The sequence below is a fragment of the Myiozetetes cayanensis genome, unplaced genomic scaffold, assembly GCF_022539395.1.
Source record: "Myiozetetes cayanensis isolate MyiCay16 unplaced genomic scaffold, myiCay2020 scf27, whole genome shotgun sequence".
In the NCBI taxonomy this organism is placed as follows: domain Eukaryota; kingdom Metazoa; phylum Chordata; class Aves; order Passeriformes; family Tyrannidae; genus Myiozetetes; species Myiozetetes cayanensis.
This window is the reverse complement of record NW_026087488.1, coordinates 6,581,967-6,596,467: the sequence shown is the minus strand read 5'-3', so window position 1 is coordinate 6,596,467 and position 14,501 is coordinate 6,581,967. Positions and strand designations below refer to the sequence as shown.

The window sequence follows — 14,501 nt, the reverse complement described above, 5'->3', positions numbered from 1 at the left end:
CCTTTCTTTAATGCCATGTGCTTCAGAGCTGATGTTATAAAACAGTTGATCCTTTTTTTTCCCAGAGCTCTCTACTTTTAAGGGCTTTGTTTTTGCACTCTGCTGCAGATACATTTGCTGCCTGCATTAGTCATTTACAGTACTTAGATCCTGTAACTATTAAATTGTTAACATTTGGAGCCAGCTGTAATTATCTTTTATTATTATTATTATTTTTAATGGGCATAATGCTTTCTTTCCTCTCCAGCTTTCCTCAACATTTGAGGCATCTTTAAGGTATCTTAACACTGGAGCAGCATCTTTGAGTCCTGTTTACACTGTTTGTTTTCTTATCTCTCTAAAATATTGTACTCACCGAGAATTTTTTTGTCTGCCTGAAGTTTTTGTTTCCCTTGGATGTCTCAGATGGATATCCCAGGGAAAAATACACTTAAAGGTAAGGTCCTAATCAGCATCTTCCAAGGCTGGTTTGCATTCAGTGCTTGGGAGAGCTGCAAACCCACGTGAAGCTGCTCTATAAACCTGATGCAAATACCACTTGATATAATTCCTTGTTGGTTTTGATACCTGAAACAATAGAAGAAATGGTGGTTACCAACTTTTATCACTGGCTCCTCTACTAAATGCTCCTTTTATCCATGTTCCAATTAGGAACAGAGGGGTTCATTTCACTTTTATGCAAAAGTGTGGGAGCCCTTAGTTTAACTATCAGTTTTTCTTATGCCTTATTTGAATTTTTCCATATCTGAACCCATAAAAACTAGAGGTGTTTAATTCAGCATTATGGCACTCTTTTTCCCAGTGTTTATTGTTTGGTGGGGAAGGTGAAGGGAAGGAAAGATGATCATGTTGATGGTGATGTTGTTCACATCTGGGGGACTGCCCATGGACAGACATTTCTTTGAGCTTCTAATTAAGATCCTGTGGATCTCAGGGGATGCAGGAAGGCTCCCAGCTTTGCCATGTGGCCAGGCAGGCTGAGGTGGTATTTAGTGAGCTCTGTGCTGAGGGTCTAGATCAGTGATTTTATGTATGTTCTGCAAATTCCTGCAATTCCACTGGTTATTGCTAAGAAATCACAGCAATAACTGTGAAAGGCACCCAGTCATAAACTGTAAATGTGCTGTACTAATGTTTCATCCTTTGATGGAACACGCCAGGTATTCTGGAAGTTAGAAAGGTTGAAAATGACTCTTGGAGATCCCCTGGTGTATTAAGTTTTAGCTGGGATTTGATCCTTTTAACCCTGTGGATGTCTGTCCACAGGACAGCAGTGACTCCCTTGTCTTTCCCCTGTTCATTGCCTTCATTCTGTTGTGGTTGTTGTTAGAGTTTTAAATATACAATACCTTGGTGTTATGTCAGACCAGCTTAACTCATCAGAACACTGTTTCAGGAGAGGGCTTGTAGCTGATAATGGGAGTACTTTTGCCCTCTTCCCTAAAAGACAGTGGCCACTAAATATAGCAGTGCGAGCTATTTTTGATTATGTAACATCTCTATCTGTCTGTACTCTGATTAAATAATCTATTTTCTTGGCAAAGAAGTGCGAGCTAATTTTCTGTTATTGATCAAAACCATATTTTAGCTTTGATACCAATGACTTATTTGTCTTACTGCCTGTTGGATTGATTTTTGTCACCGTTGTGTTGTCAGTGATGCCGTGGCAGAGCCAGGGCAGGGAGTTGGGGATGGTGAGACCTGCCGGGCACGTGCCCCTTCTCACCCAGGGCAGTGTTTAACAATCTCCCTGTGCAGTGTGTGGTGGATAAGCCTGTTTATCTGAACAATTTTTGTTCCTGTTTTTCAGTCAACATATTGTCTGTATTAACTAAATTGTTATTATTTATCATTTACACACACATTTTTCCTAGTTAATTCCTATTCCCCTGTACCTTCTACCTTCATAGCAGTGGGATTGTAGTAAGGTTAGCTGTACCAGATACCCTAAAATAACCTGCATGGCCAGGGCCTGTGGAAGACTTAATTACTGACCTTTTCTTAGAACAAATTTAAGAAAAAATACCTCCATGGATTAAATTCATGAGCTTTACAATGTATTCATGCATCCTGCCCATACAGACCTCCCCTCCCACACCTTTTATTTCTGCTATAACATCAGATAAACCTCAGTTGCACACTTGAACCTATGGCTTGGGAAGATGGGAGTGCAGGGAAGGCACTGGGGGAAGGAGGCAGAGCCATGTGCAGCCAGGGAGTCTGGCCCCATCCTCGCTGTTTGTAAAACACTTCAGAGGCAAAGTGAGGTTCCCTGGATTACTGATTTACTGCTTGAGGCCATAAAAGGAGCTGAGCCCAGGGAAAACAGGAGGAGACTAAATAAGCTTTATTTGGAAAGTTTCAAACTTTTGCACATACAGTGCAGGAACTGATGGCACAAACTGTCTGCTTTGGGGGAAAGACGGGGAAATTCCCCTGCTCCTGTGTCTCTACACAAGTTCATGCTCCAGCAAAGTATCCAGCTGAACCCACGGGTTCAGAGGTTTGAGACCTGGGCAGGGGCTGTCACACCTGGGCAATGTGGGGGCTACAGGTCAGGGGACGGCAGGGAGGGGTGTTTGGCACTGAAGGTCTAAACAATCTGAAATTCTCCTTAGGCAAATGCTGGTTTTGTGGCTCTGTGACCACTTGGTTACAGAATTAGCCCTGCATCAAAAACCAGGCAGATCCAAAGGCTCAGTCAGCATTGTCTTACCCCCTTTCTCTGCTACAGCTGTTTGTTCATGAAGGAAGGATGATTTTCATCCGCTGAAGAGGCTTCTGATACAGCAGAAGTGTTGAGGAATTGTCATTAGCAACAGAAAACTAATATTTCCAGTTCAAATTCCCCTTCTGTAGAAACATTAAACCAGTTATATTAACTGTTGAAACAGAATAATCAAATAGTTCCTTTCCACAGACTACAACATTAGTCAAGCCTGAAGCTGTTTTGCTTCAGCAGTATTTTAAAGGCAAAACAACTGTTGCAAGGGAAATAAAGAACTTGAGAAGCGTTTCTGCAAATAATATTGTAAAAAGTTAAATTAGAAAACTGTGCACTGTTGTCCTCCAAGGGCTTGAAGTAGTACCTGGTAGGGTTGGGTTTTGCCACAAAGGATTATTTAAAGTAATTTTGCTGTCTAATATATATCTAGTTTCAATTCTGTGTAGACAGGCAATCTGTCAGTCATATTAGTGAGCAACCCTCTTAATCCAGTACAACTGGAGGCTTAAGTTGGGAAAGAATTGAGCAGCTTTATATATTCAGAAAGATTTAAAGGTAAAACCTGCTGGCTGGTACAGGAGGCTCGAGTGAAGAAGCTCCAGCACAGCACGTGGTTGATGCCAACATTAACCAGCTCCTTGACCGACTCCTGAGGGCAGCTGAGGCTCAGCCTGCTTTTTGGGTGCCCCACTGGAGTGAGAGCCAGCTTAGAGAAGGGAAGGGAGAGAGAAGAATGCAGTTCCTTCATCTGAAGACCAGAAGGTTGTTCTGTGTCTCAGGCATCTCTCCACGTTCAGTGTTAATGAACTGGTGCTTGTGCAGGTTTAGACAACACTGATCCTCCTTCCCCTGGGTTGTTTTCTCTATTCCATAATCTCACACTCCCTGCTTTGTTCCTTTCCTCCTGGTTTTTTTTGCTGCTTTGTCACTCAGGTCAGCAGGATTGATGCTGTTGAGAGCTATAAACTGAAACAGCAGAGCACTGGCACGATTGCCATTTGACAGAAGTGGTGTTTCCATTCAAAGCAAAGCTGGGACAGATTGGGAACAGAGAAAAACCATATTGGTAATTGGATGCATTACTGTATAGACAGCAATCATCCTGGTTGTTGATCTTCAGCATAGCTCATGGGAAAGGTAAAACCTACTCAAAATGTAGAGTAAGCACATCTCTATCATGCTATCTGCTAGTTTAATTCCATTTATTGGATGGAAGGACATCAATTACCTGTATCAGAGACCATGTAATGTGATTTTCTTTGATAGCCAGAAGGAAATACTTACTTTAGATGATAGCAGAGAATAGTCACATCACCTATATTCATTTCTGAACCAAAAGCATCTAAAACATTTCCCCAAGTACATCTCCCTCTTGAATGCTGTGATCTCTGCCTGTGGAGTGACACCTGTACTTAGAATTTCTTACTGCACTCTTTGTTTTCAAACACTTGCACTGAATGTAGACTGAGGGAAGTTAGAGAAAAGCATTTTATAAGTTCTTACAGTGATGGACAAAGATACAGAATAAGTAAGGGGAGGAATTAATAGATACCTAGATTTTCCAAGATACTGGGCTCCTCAGCTGTCTCTGTGGTTAAGGAGAAGAAGAGATTCTTCTCTGGAAAGAAGCTCCTAAAGATCAGTCTGGAACATGAGTGTTGCTGTAGTAAAAATTGTGAACAGTCTCCAATTGTTGAGGTTATTTTTGCTCTAAAGAAAACAAACATACAGAAATTCTGGCATTGGTGTAGTGTGAGGGAAGAGGAAGATTGTTCATTTTTGGGTTGTAACTATTCAAAACCTAAAGTGATGTTTCAGATGTGACATGGTGATTCTAAAAAAAAAATAATATAACCCAACAAAAAAAAGGGCAAAAACCTCTCATATCCTTGCCAAGGTATTTGTGCTTATTTTTAAACATTGTAACTCCAGTAACATTATTAAGTAAGTTAAAATATTTGTGTGTATTTTTAGAGGATCTTTAATCAAAGCACAGACAATTCTTCCTGCTGATTCTTCAGTTTAAAGTATTGCCAATCCGATAAAATAGAATGACACTTAAGATGCCTGCAATTAGGGTTTCTAATTTTGGCTAAATTATCTATTTTAACTCCATCAGTAAAAATAAGTAAATTGTTGCAGGTGCTCTATCTCCAAAATATAAAACTATCTATCTGTCTATCTGTCTATCTATCTATCTATCCATCCATCTATCCATCTATCTGTCTATCTATCTATTATTGTTGTTTATTTTTATATTTATTTAATATTTTATTTATTTGGAGAAACAATTCTAAAAGAGTTTATCTCTACCTACCTATTATGTAGTTGTTGTTTATTTTTATGTTTATTTAATATTTTATTTATTTGGAGAAACAATTCCAGAAGTGCTTATGTTGTAGGACAGCAGAGTTTACAGATTTTTTTCAAAGATTTTTTCAAAGAAAATAAAAACTGGCGAGTTCTGCTCCTGTGCTGCAGAGAGCAGAGCAGCCTGTTTGTGCATCCCCAACCCTGCATGACCACAGCCTTTTTATCCCTTTTTCCAAAGGAAATGGAGCTTCCACGAGCCTGTGGTGTGTTTTACTGCCAGCCTGCTCGGCCACCCATTTGCAGTTCATCAGTTCCCCTCCTAAATTAACTTGGAAGCTGATGATTGACTTGGGCAGTAATTAACAGCATTAAACATCCCCGGCACAGGGAGCTCTGGTGAAGCTTGTAGGGGTTGGGAATGGAAGGCAGGCAAATAGCCCGTTTGAGGGCGGCAGGTTGAGGGAGCAGCAGTTCCTCTCCACTTACAGGGTGATCAGCCGTGTCTGTGTCGCTGGAAAGCATCCATAGCATGTATTTCCTACGGTCTGTGGGTGGGAGGTGAAGAGGTGACGTTCAAGGGATCAGGGAGGGACATGGAGATGCTATAGGAGGAAGCAGCAATGGGGGGCAGCTGAAGGCACAGATGGGACAGCTGATACCGTCACAGTGGGTGCTGTCTAAACAACTTTATAGGAACAATCGATAGGAAGCAGGGCTTTGTTTGGATTGGGGCTTAGGGAGGATGTGTATTTTATCCACTGACTCGCCTCCATGTACAGCATCACGGGAAGCAGCCACAGGGTGTCAGGTAAAACTTCTCCTGCCAAATCTGGGTTTACAGTAGTGCTGACTTGCTGATCACAGTGAGGATTTGCTCACGGTGGGAATCCTGTAAAGTCCAAATCATGAAAACAGGTAAGAACACACCTGACTCCACCACTTCAGAGGCTGCTGCTTGTTTTCTTCCATCAGCCAGTTCAGAGCTTCTGTTTGGAGTAAATTGGTATTAGGCAAGTCTATTAAATTTCACACAAATGATGGCTGCTCTGTTTAATTGTGTAGCAAATTAACTGACATCTGAAGCTCTGAGCAGACTGCAGAAATGCTCAACTCCTGGCAACAGGAATAAACACCCAGAGAGCAGGGAAGGACCCAGAGCCTCAAACTTCCCATCTGTTCTTCAGGGATGAGTTCTGGAAGTTGATGAAGTGCAGGGCAGGTGAGAAAGTGTTGGGGTTCTCAAGTTCTGGAGTAAAGTAATCCACTATTAATAAAACAGTCTCTTCCCAAAATGACTTGCAAAGGATGCTTCAGATTAGGGTTTCTGCCAGTGTGGGCCACAAACCCACTACTGGAATAAATGAATGGAAAGGGGTCCAGTGTCTGATGTGAGATGCACGTTCCTCCTGCTTATATTGGGATCAGAAAGAACTGAGGGGATGGAAAACCTGGGAACCAGTGAGGAACTTGCTTTGTGTTCAAGGAGAGCAGCTTTCCTAATAGAAAAATCCTCTGAAGCTCAATCCAAATGTTTGGATCCTTGGGAAGCATTGATTTCATCAGCAAATCTTAAGTGCGGAGTGTACCCAAAAGACCCCAAATGAGGACACTTACAGGGAATGTAAGGTTTAATAAAGCTGCTGCCTTGATGTGATTAATAAGGCTGCTGATTTCCCATGTCTTATCAGCCGACTCTAACACTGTTTTGTGTATTTGTTATCTCCATTCTGCGTTGTGGTATGGGAGGATAAATAGAAATACCATGGAGGCGACAGGAAACAAAACAAAAATAATCAAACATGTTTATCACTAGAGCATTAAAATGGCTGCTGTGGCAGACACCAGATGAATTATGCAATACATAACTTAATTCTCTGGGCCACAGATGTTTCATTTTTCCTGCAAGAAGCTGATTGAACCTTGAATGACAGTTTCAGGCAGTGTTTGATTGCTCTGCGGGTCACATGCTTGATATGACCTGCATTTGAGTTGCTTCCTACATGCTGTTGCTTTATAAAACATGTAAAATTGACATCGTGTTGGCTGCTCAAGGCCAAGTCAGGAGTAATTCCATGGGTTTGATATTCTTTGTGTGCGAGGGAGGCAGAGGGACGGGTGCCTGTGTTTAAATTCTGGTGTGTTATTGAATCAGCTGAAGTCAGGAGAGGGGAATTGCAGCGAGCTCTTTCAATTTGTACCGGGAGGCACTAGGAAATTGGGAATTTGCTGCATCTGTGTCATCTTACATTGTTAGAAAATCCTCCGAGCCGCAGTGTCGGATCAGGCAGCGACTCCTGCTTCCCAGGGCAGCGCCGGGAAGGCAGCTGGGAATGTTTGTCTAAACAGACTCCTCTGAGCACTTTAAACCTGAACATGGAGGTTTTATTCCCCACTCTGAGGGTTTAATCCTAAAAATCTACTGGGTTTGTGCTGGTGTGGAACCTCAATCTAATGACATTCATGTGGGTGGGATTCTGACATAAATACATCAAAAATTAAACATCAGAAAGTCCTTTCTGCTTTTCTCCATAGCCTTTAAAGGCAGGTGAGAAGGATTACAGCAAAAGGAACTGCAGGGACTCCTCTCTTTGCCTGCCAGCACTGGGACCTGCAGGACAACCTGCAGTACTGAAGCCCAGTGCTTGTGAGCTTCCAGATTTCTCACCAGCTCTCTCAGAAATTGGCAGAAATGGATTTTTAGGTCTGTCTAAATAAGGTTGTTTCTGCAAAGTTCAGGTGCAAAAATTGTCTCGTGTTTCAACACCTTCTTTGAACTCCTCTATGGCCCAAAGGATTGTCTCCAGTGGTCTGAGTTGGAAGGAAACACAAAATAAACCAAATCTGGACACTCTTAATTACTAATTTAACACTGCTCATAAGGCCTTGCAGGGTAAAGCAAAAACACACTGAAAGAGGAATGTTCACTAGAGATCTGTTCTTGGGGAGAGAAAATCAGTGAAAGCTGAGTAAGATCTGTTTAAATGGAGGGTTGAACAGCCTGGGGAGCCAAGATTCATATTGGCTGTGGTGCAACACAGATAAATATGTGCCATGTAAGAAAATAGCATTGTCATCAAATAAAAAAGATGGGCCATATATTTATGTATTGGACTGCTTTTTAATTCAACCTTCTCTTGATTCCAGTTGTTTCCATGAAGTGTTCTTTGGTTTGCCAAGGTCATGTGGTGTGTGTGTGTGTGACACCGTGGAAATTACAGCTCTGGGGTGCTATGTTGTTATCAGTTATATATAATTCTTACTATTTCTCTTTGTGTTTTATTGAGCATATCAATTAGTGTCACTCATATCAATTTCTCTCCCGAAATGATTAAGAAAACACTGCTGATCTTTAGGAACTGCTCCCTGGTGTATCACTGGAATAAAGCTGATTTCTGTTGTCTTTAAAACTTCATAATTGCAAACATGATTTTTTTTTTTTTAAATCCTTGAAATCCTGACTTCAGCCATGAAAGAAAAAAACAAAGTGCAGCGCAGATTTTCTTGGAAAGCAGCTTTCTTACAGACTGAAAAATGTTTTATTCTATAGGGTCTTTTCCCTCTAACGAGCGAGATGATTCTTGTCTTGTATTGTCCAAATATCCCAGGCTTTACAAGCAGTTTCCTTAACCTTTTTCAATATTTGATGATCACTTGACATCTTTCAAGCTCCCAGGACCTCGTTTATTCGAAGATCATACCTGCAGCTGGTGTGGCTGCTTGATCTTGGTGTGCTTAATGAGAAATCTTTCCACCAGGTTTATTTTTTCAGCTTGAATGTGTATGCGGTGCGTGGGCGCAAGGGTAGCAGTGAGGGCAAACTGGAATTAATTCTAATAAAACCAAAAAAAAAAAAAAAAATGAAAAAAACATTGAGTCCCTCTCCTTCTTGCTAGGGGAGGAACTTGATTTAGTGTAGGATATCTGCAAAGAGGGGTCTGGGCAATGTAAAGTGGACAATTCCCCACTCCCCAGATTAATCCACATGACGTGTGGTGTAATCGCCGGAGCACCTGAACCCAGCCTTTCTTTGATCTCTCAATTTAAAGCCTTCAATGTTTCACTGCTTAGCAGAGAGAGGATTTTTTCTTCAATTGAGTTCCTAGGAAAGGAAACACCCAATTCATTACTAAACTTGGTGGATTTATGAATCCCTGAACAGAGAAATTCTTTTACAAGGGGCCTGGATTTATATGACATTGGAAAAAGGATTATCTGATCTGAAGATCCTTAGAGGGCTGCTCTGAAAGAAAATATTAACCTATAGCTCTTGCAATTTGAAAAGTAGATTTGAGAACTTAGTAGTAAAAAGTGTGTGAGATGTTCCCCTTTGACATGCCATGCTGGTTATGCTGAAATCACTTTTTATTTTGTTCTTTGTACAACCCTTCTACCTATTACATTTCGATCTTGTATTAGCAATAAAGGGGAGTTTATCCTCTGTGGATGTTTGTTGGATTAGAATCATTATGAATTCTAAAAATGCCTAAACTGTGTGTGCAGTAATACTCACAAAGTGCAAGAAAAATAGAATCAGTGGGGGTTTTATATTGCCTTCTATCAGAAACTTTTTAAGAGCTTCAAAGAAAATGTTTGGTGGTTCTTTCCTTCCTAGAAATTAGACAGCAAATCTTCACATGGTCACTGAAGTGCAGGGATTAGATGAGGGCACCTACCAGAAGAGCTTAGGAAGAGCTTTAAATTTGGGTAGGAAAATTTGTCATCCTGTTTTGCTTAAAGAAAGAAATAGAATTGAATATTCAAATGCTGGAATGCTCCTGTGCCCTGAGTGAATGCCGTGATCATTGGGCTGCAGGCAATTCTGCCGCTGTGTAGTGATCCAGAATTACTTCCCAGACCCAGGAACCTTCCCTGATAAAAATTTTATTGAAACCTGGAAAAAAAAAAAAATTCAGTGCACTTTTTTTTTTTTTTTTTCCAGTCCTGTGGCCCTTCTCCTTCTTTTCTTCCCTTCCCAAATGCCCCAAATAACTCTTCCCATTTTGTGCCAGCCGAGTGCTGGGTTATTCTGCCTGTCATTTGAAGAGGCTGAGCTGTTTACCTAATTTGGCCAAAATCTGCTCTGTGGCGATCACAGATATACGTTACAGGGAGGATTTTTTCTTTTTTTTCCCTTAATTAAACATAAATGCACATTAGTTGATAATGTCTGCTTTTAGTTTGAAATTGCCTGCGTAAATGTTTGGGTAATTAGAACGTTTTAACAAGCCCCACTGGCTCCATCGACCGTTTTGCTCTGACTAGTAAACTTTTACATGTTTTTAAAGAAAACAAATGTGTGGGAAAAAATGTTGTTTGTTTTTTGCCAAACCAAAGTATTAATCTGCCCTGGTAGTGAAGTTTCTTGGCCACGCCACTGACTGCGATTTCCAAAGTGTCATCTGTATTTTTCAGCTCTTCCATGTATAAAGAATCCAACAGCAGTTTCCTTCAAGGTTGAGTAAGTTTGAATCTTTAGGGGGCTGTAGCCACAAGATTTGGCAAGCCATTCACTTGTCATGTTAATAAAAAAGGAATTGTTTCTGCCTCTTTAAGCTAAATGAAGGAGTTGGATCAACTTGATTTTAATCATAAAGTCCAGATTCTTCTTGCTTGCTAGTGAATAACTTCATGGTGTTCAGGGGTTTCATCCAATTTAATTTTATTTAGAAGAAGAACTGAGCTTCTTTCACGTTACCCATCCTTGAATTTGCTTGCTTGTTATGCTGTTCAAGCCTAATCCGTTATCTTGATCTCAAAATGAAAATTGAGCCTTTCTGCACTTTTTATTTCCCATAAGCAATTGAACTGAAAAGTGGGGTAGTTTGGTTTTGTTTTTTTTAAACTACTTAGGTTGTTTTTTATGGGTGGCATGTTAGCTTTGAGGGCTGTTTCATGACTGGTAAAAGCTTATGTCTTGTGTAAAATCTGTAGCTTTTAATGCACTTTGTTTCTCACTTCAAACACAGTACCAAGAGAAGAAATAATAGAATATTTCATGGTCATGCTGCTTCAACAGTTCAGATTCTTTTTACTTGGTGCTGCTGATTCTGTAGCTCCAAATACTTGAGCTTAAGATTTGATTTCCTGAATTCCTTAGTCTGAAAACGTTGAAACTTAGAACAAGCTGTAATACACCCTGAAGAACTGTCTTGCTTACATGATTACTTTTCCTCTGCACAGAGATTGTAAGGAACTAGATCAGATAAATAATTATATTAGCTGTGGAATGCAAAAACACAGGGTAGATAATATTTGGTGTTGAAGACAGCTTTTCCCCACTCTTTCTCTCATGATCTGTTTTAATGTTAAGAAAGTATCACCCTTGAACAAACCCAGATTAATTTTAGGTTGCAGTGTAGATATCTGATGCAAACCACCATAAATATCAGTGTGTCTTAGCAAAAGGTCTTCTTGTTAACAATTATCCTCATTCTCTGTATCTACCCCAAAAAAGATAGAACTTCGGGAGGTTTCTCCTTGCCTTCAACTCTTGGAGTGAGGGATGAATCCAGGCACTCACAAGAGACCAAGATGTGTGTTGCTTCAGGAACAAAGAAAGCTCAGAGTAAAATCATCAGTCCTCTGGTTCCTATAACTGAGTTTAGTTCACATGGGATGATTCTGGGCAGAAATTTAGGGTCAGTGTAACTGTGGACTTGCTGAACCATTTTAAAGTAGATTTAGATGGGATATTGGGAAGAAATTCTGGGATATTGGGAAGAAATTCTTCCCTGTGAGGGTGGGCAGGCCCTGGCACAGGTTGCCCAGAGAATTTGTGGCTGCCCCATCCCTGGAAGTGTCCAAGGCCAGGCTGGATGGGGCTTGGAGCAACCTGGGCTAGTGGAAGGTGTCCCTGCCCATGGCAGGGGGTGGAACAAGATGGGTTTTAAGTTCCCTTCCAACCCAAACCATGGTGTGTTTCTATGATTCCATGAATTTGGCCATTGTTCCCACCAGATTTTCAATGCAGACCTGCAGGACAGGGTACCATCAGCCTGGAACTGGATGGTGCTTTGCCTGCCAAGTAATTCCATTGAAATAAAGAGAAATACTAAAATAGGAAGGGCTGAAAATGAACAAATGTGGTGGATGGTGAATACGTCAGAAAATGACCTGTGCAGGACTAATTCAGTGAGCAAAGCAAAGCTGCCTCGTACCTGACAGGTCTGAATTCAACAGGGTGCTTTGTAAACAATAAATCAATGCAGGTTGTTTCTGTGAGTGCATAAAAGGTGTGAGAACTGTAATTTATTTTATAATAAATACTTGTGCTGAGCAAACAGTGAATGCATCTATTAGAGACTTTCTCAAATACATGATTTTATGCTGCTGAGTGCCAGCTACTGATGTGGTAGTTGAGCTTTTAAAATGAAAAGCCTGAATTCCTTTTGAAGATTCTCCTGAATGCTGTTGACACTTGTGCTGGGAAAGAATACAGAGTAATTTAATTCATTACTTTACTTAAAGATAACGCTTCTAGTTGCAGCATTACCCTCCATTGGTGTGCAGACTGCGAGGCTGGAGGTGTTTTGCTTGAATTTTTTTGGAGATGTTACATCCTTTTATTAGGAGTGCTGAAAAGCTTGGGAGAAAAAAAATGTAGGAGGGAGAGGGGAGTTCAGGATCAGTCAGCTAGTTTGTCTGGATACAAGGACAAAGGGACAATTTTGCCCTTGGCTACAGTTTGACACTTCTACAGGATTCAGTCAGAATTATCTGCGTGTGCTGAAGGGCACAAATGTCATTTTTATGGTGTTCTATATCCTCAGTTGCTTTTTTTTGTAATTGGCTGCGGATCCCAGTGCTGTAATAGAGCTCTTAAATCCTGACCCCGGCCGGAACAGCTCACAAATACCTGTGTTAACACTTCTGTCCGTTTGAAGTGCAGGGGCTGTCCTGAGTCCTTCCACCTTGTTTGTCAGGCACCATCTTGTGTTTCAGCCTGTTTTACTGGCAACCTCCCAGCTTTCTGCTGGCTTGGGCTGTTCCTCTGCTTTACTGCTCTTGGTCCCACCTCCCCTTGGTCCATTGGCCTCGGGGATCCCTCTGTTCCTTCCCTTGCTCCACTGTCTCCATCGGTTGCCTCCCCGTCAGTAGCTGAGGGCTCTTGGATGGGTCTCAACCCTCTCACTCACATTCTACCCCTTCATGCTCATCTTTCCTCCATCAGAGTCTCCTTCTCTTCTGCTAAAGAAAGAAGTGTTTCCTTGCCTGGACTGAAACCCCACCCTTCTGATCCCAAAGCTCTTCCTCTCCCCACCCTATGGGTTTGTGCTTCTCAGTCTTTCGCTCTCCTCAGATTCTTGGGTTCCAGCCCTTTGGCTGATAGCTGGCACCCCCTGTTTGAGAGGAAAGGCAGGGATTTTATTCTTCAAACCCTACAGAAGAGGGAGCAGAAACAGGATTTGCCGGAGCTGTGGCCGGTGTGCCGGGGTGGGACATTCCCAGCTCTGATCTGGGAGGCATGTGACATAATCCAGACATCATTTACTGGCTCCATATAACCTGAGGCATTTGCACATAAATTCAGCCTGAATGCATGAGCTTGTACAAAGAGGATCCTTAAACTATCCTGGCTAAAAATATTTGTGAAATGCCAGGAAGCATCTTTGTGGTGCATTAGGATGCTCTCTTCCCTCTTATCTCTGTTACAGATATACAGGGTCATGGTCTTAGGGATGTGTGTTCCATGGGAAATGCTGTAATTTTCATGGGTGCATTAATAAGTATTTTGGGCCTGGAGTCTTAAAACAAAAGATGTTTCACAACTACAGAGGCTAAAGAGATGGAAGGTGTTGTTGTAGGCTGACATTAACCTGTCCTGGGCTGCTCCTTTCAATCCTTCTTTGCCCAAACAGTGGTTGTTCAATTCAGTAAGTAATGGCCGTTATTTATTATTAATTCAAAACGTCCTGTGCAGGAGTTTTTCCCATTGTAAGAGCACATTAGCTTCTCCTGCCCAAGAAAACACATGTTAATCTGTTTTCCATTATTGTCCAAAAGACTTTTTCAGAAGGCAGTTCATGTTGCCCCGACAACGTTAAAGGCTGTAATTAAAAATAATTTTCCATTAATTTATATACATGCACATTTACTTATTACGATCTTTTACTGCATTTCCCTGAGTGTGCACACAGAAATCTAAAATGCTGCTGAAGAGTAAGTCGATATTCAGTGTAATGATCCAGTGCCAGAACCCTGACATACTTCAATTAACCATCTTTCCTAACAAACACCTGCATAGGGAAATGGATCTTCTGTGAGAATCAGCACAAAACCAAACCCTGACTTTTTCTGCATGGGCAGAGGAAGGGAATTCCAGCATTTCACAGCTTTTACTGATAATGATCTGCTGCAGATTAAAAACAAAAACCAGACATTATGGTGTTGGCAGATTGCAAAAGGACTTGCTGGTAAAGCTGCTGTTCAGAGGAGATGAGGATCGTGTTTATTGCTTCCATAT

At 41.3% G+C, this 14,501-nt stretch overlaps 1 protein-coding gene across 7 annotated transcripts in view; it reads left to right on the top strand.

The window, feature by feature from the left end:
* CUX1 (cut like homeobox 1) overlaps window positions 1-14,501 on the top strand; it is a 266,951-nt gene that overhangs the window by 153,072 nt on the left and 99,378 nt on the right. The gene's annotated exons all lie outside the window — the stretch shown is intronic.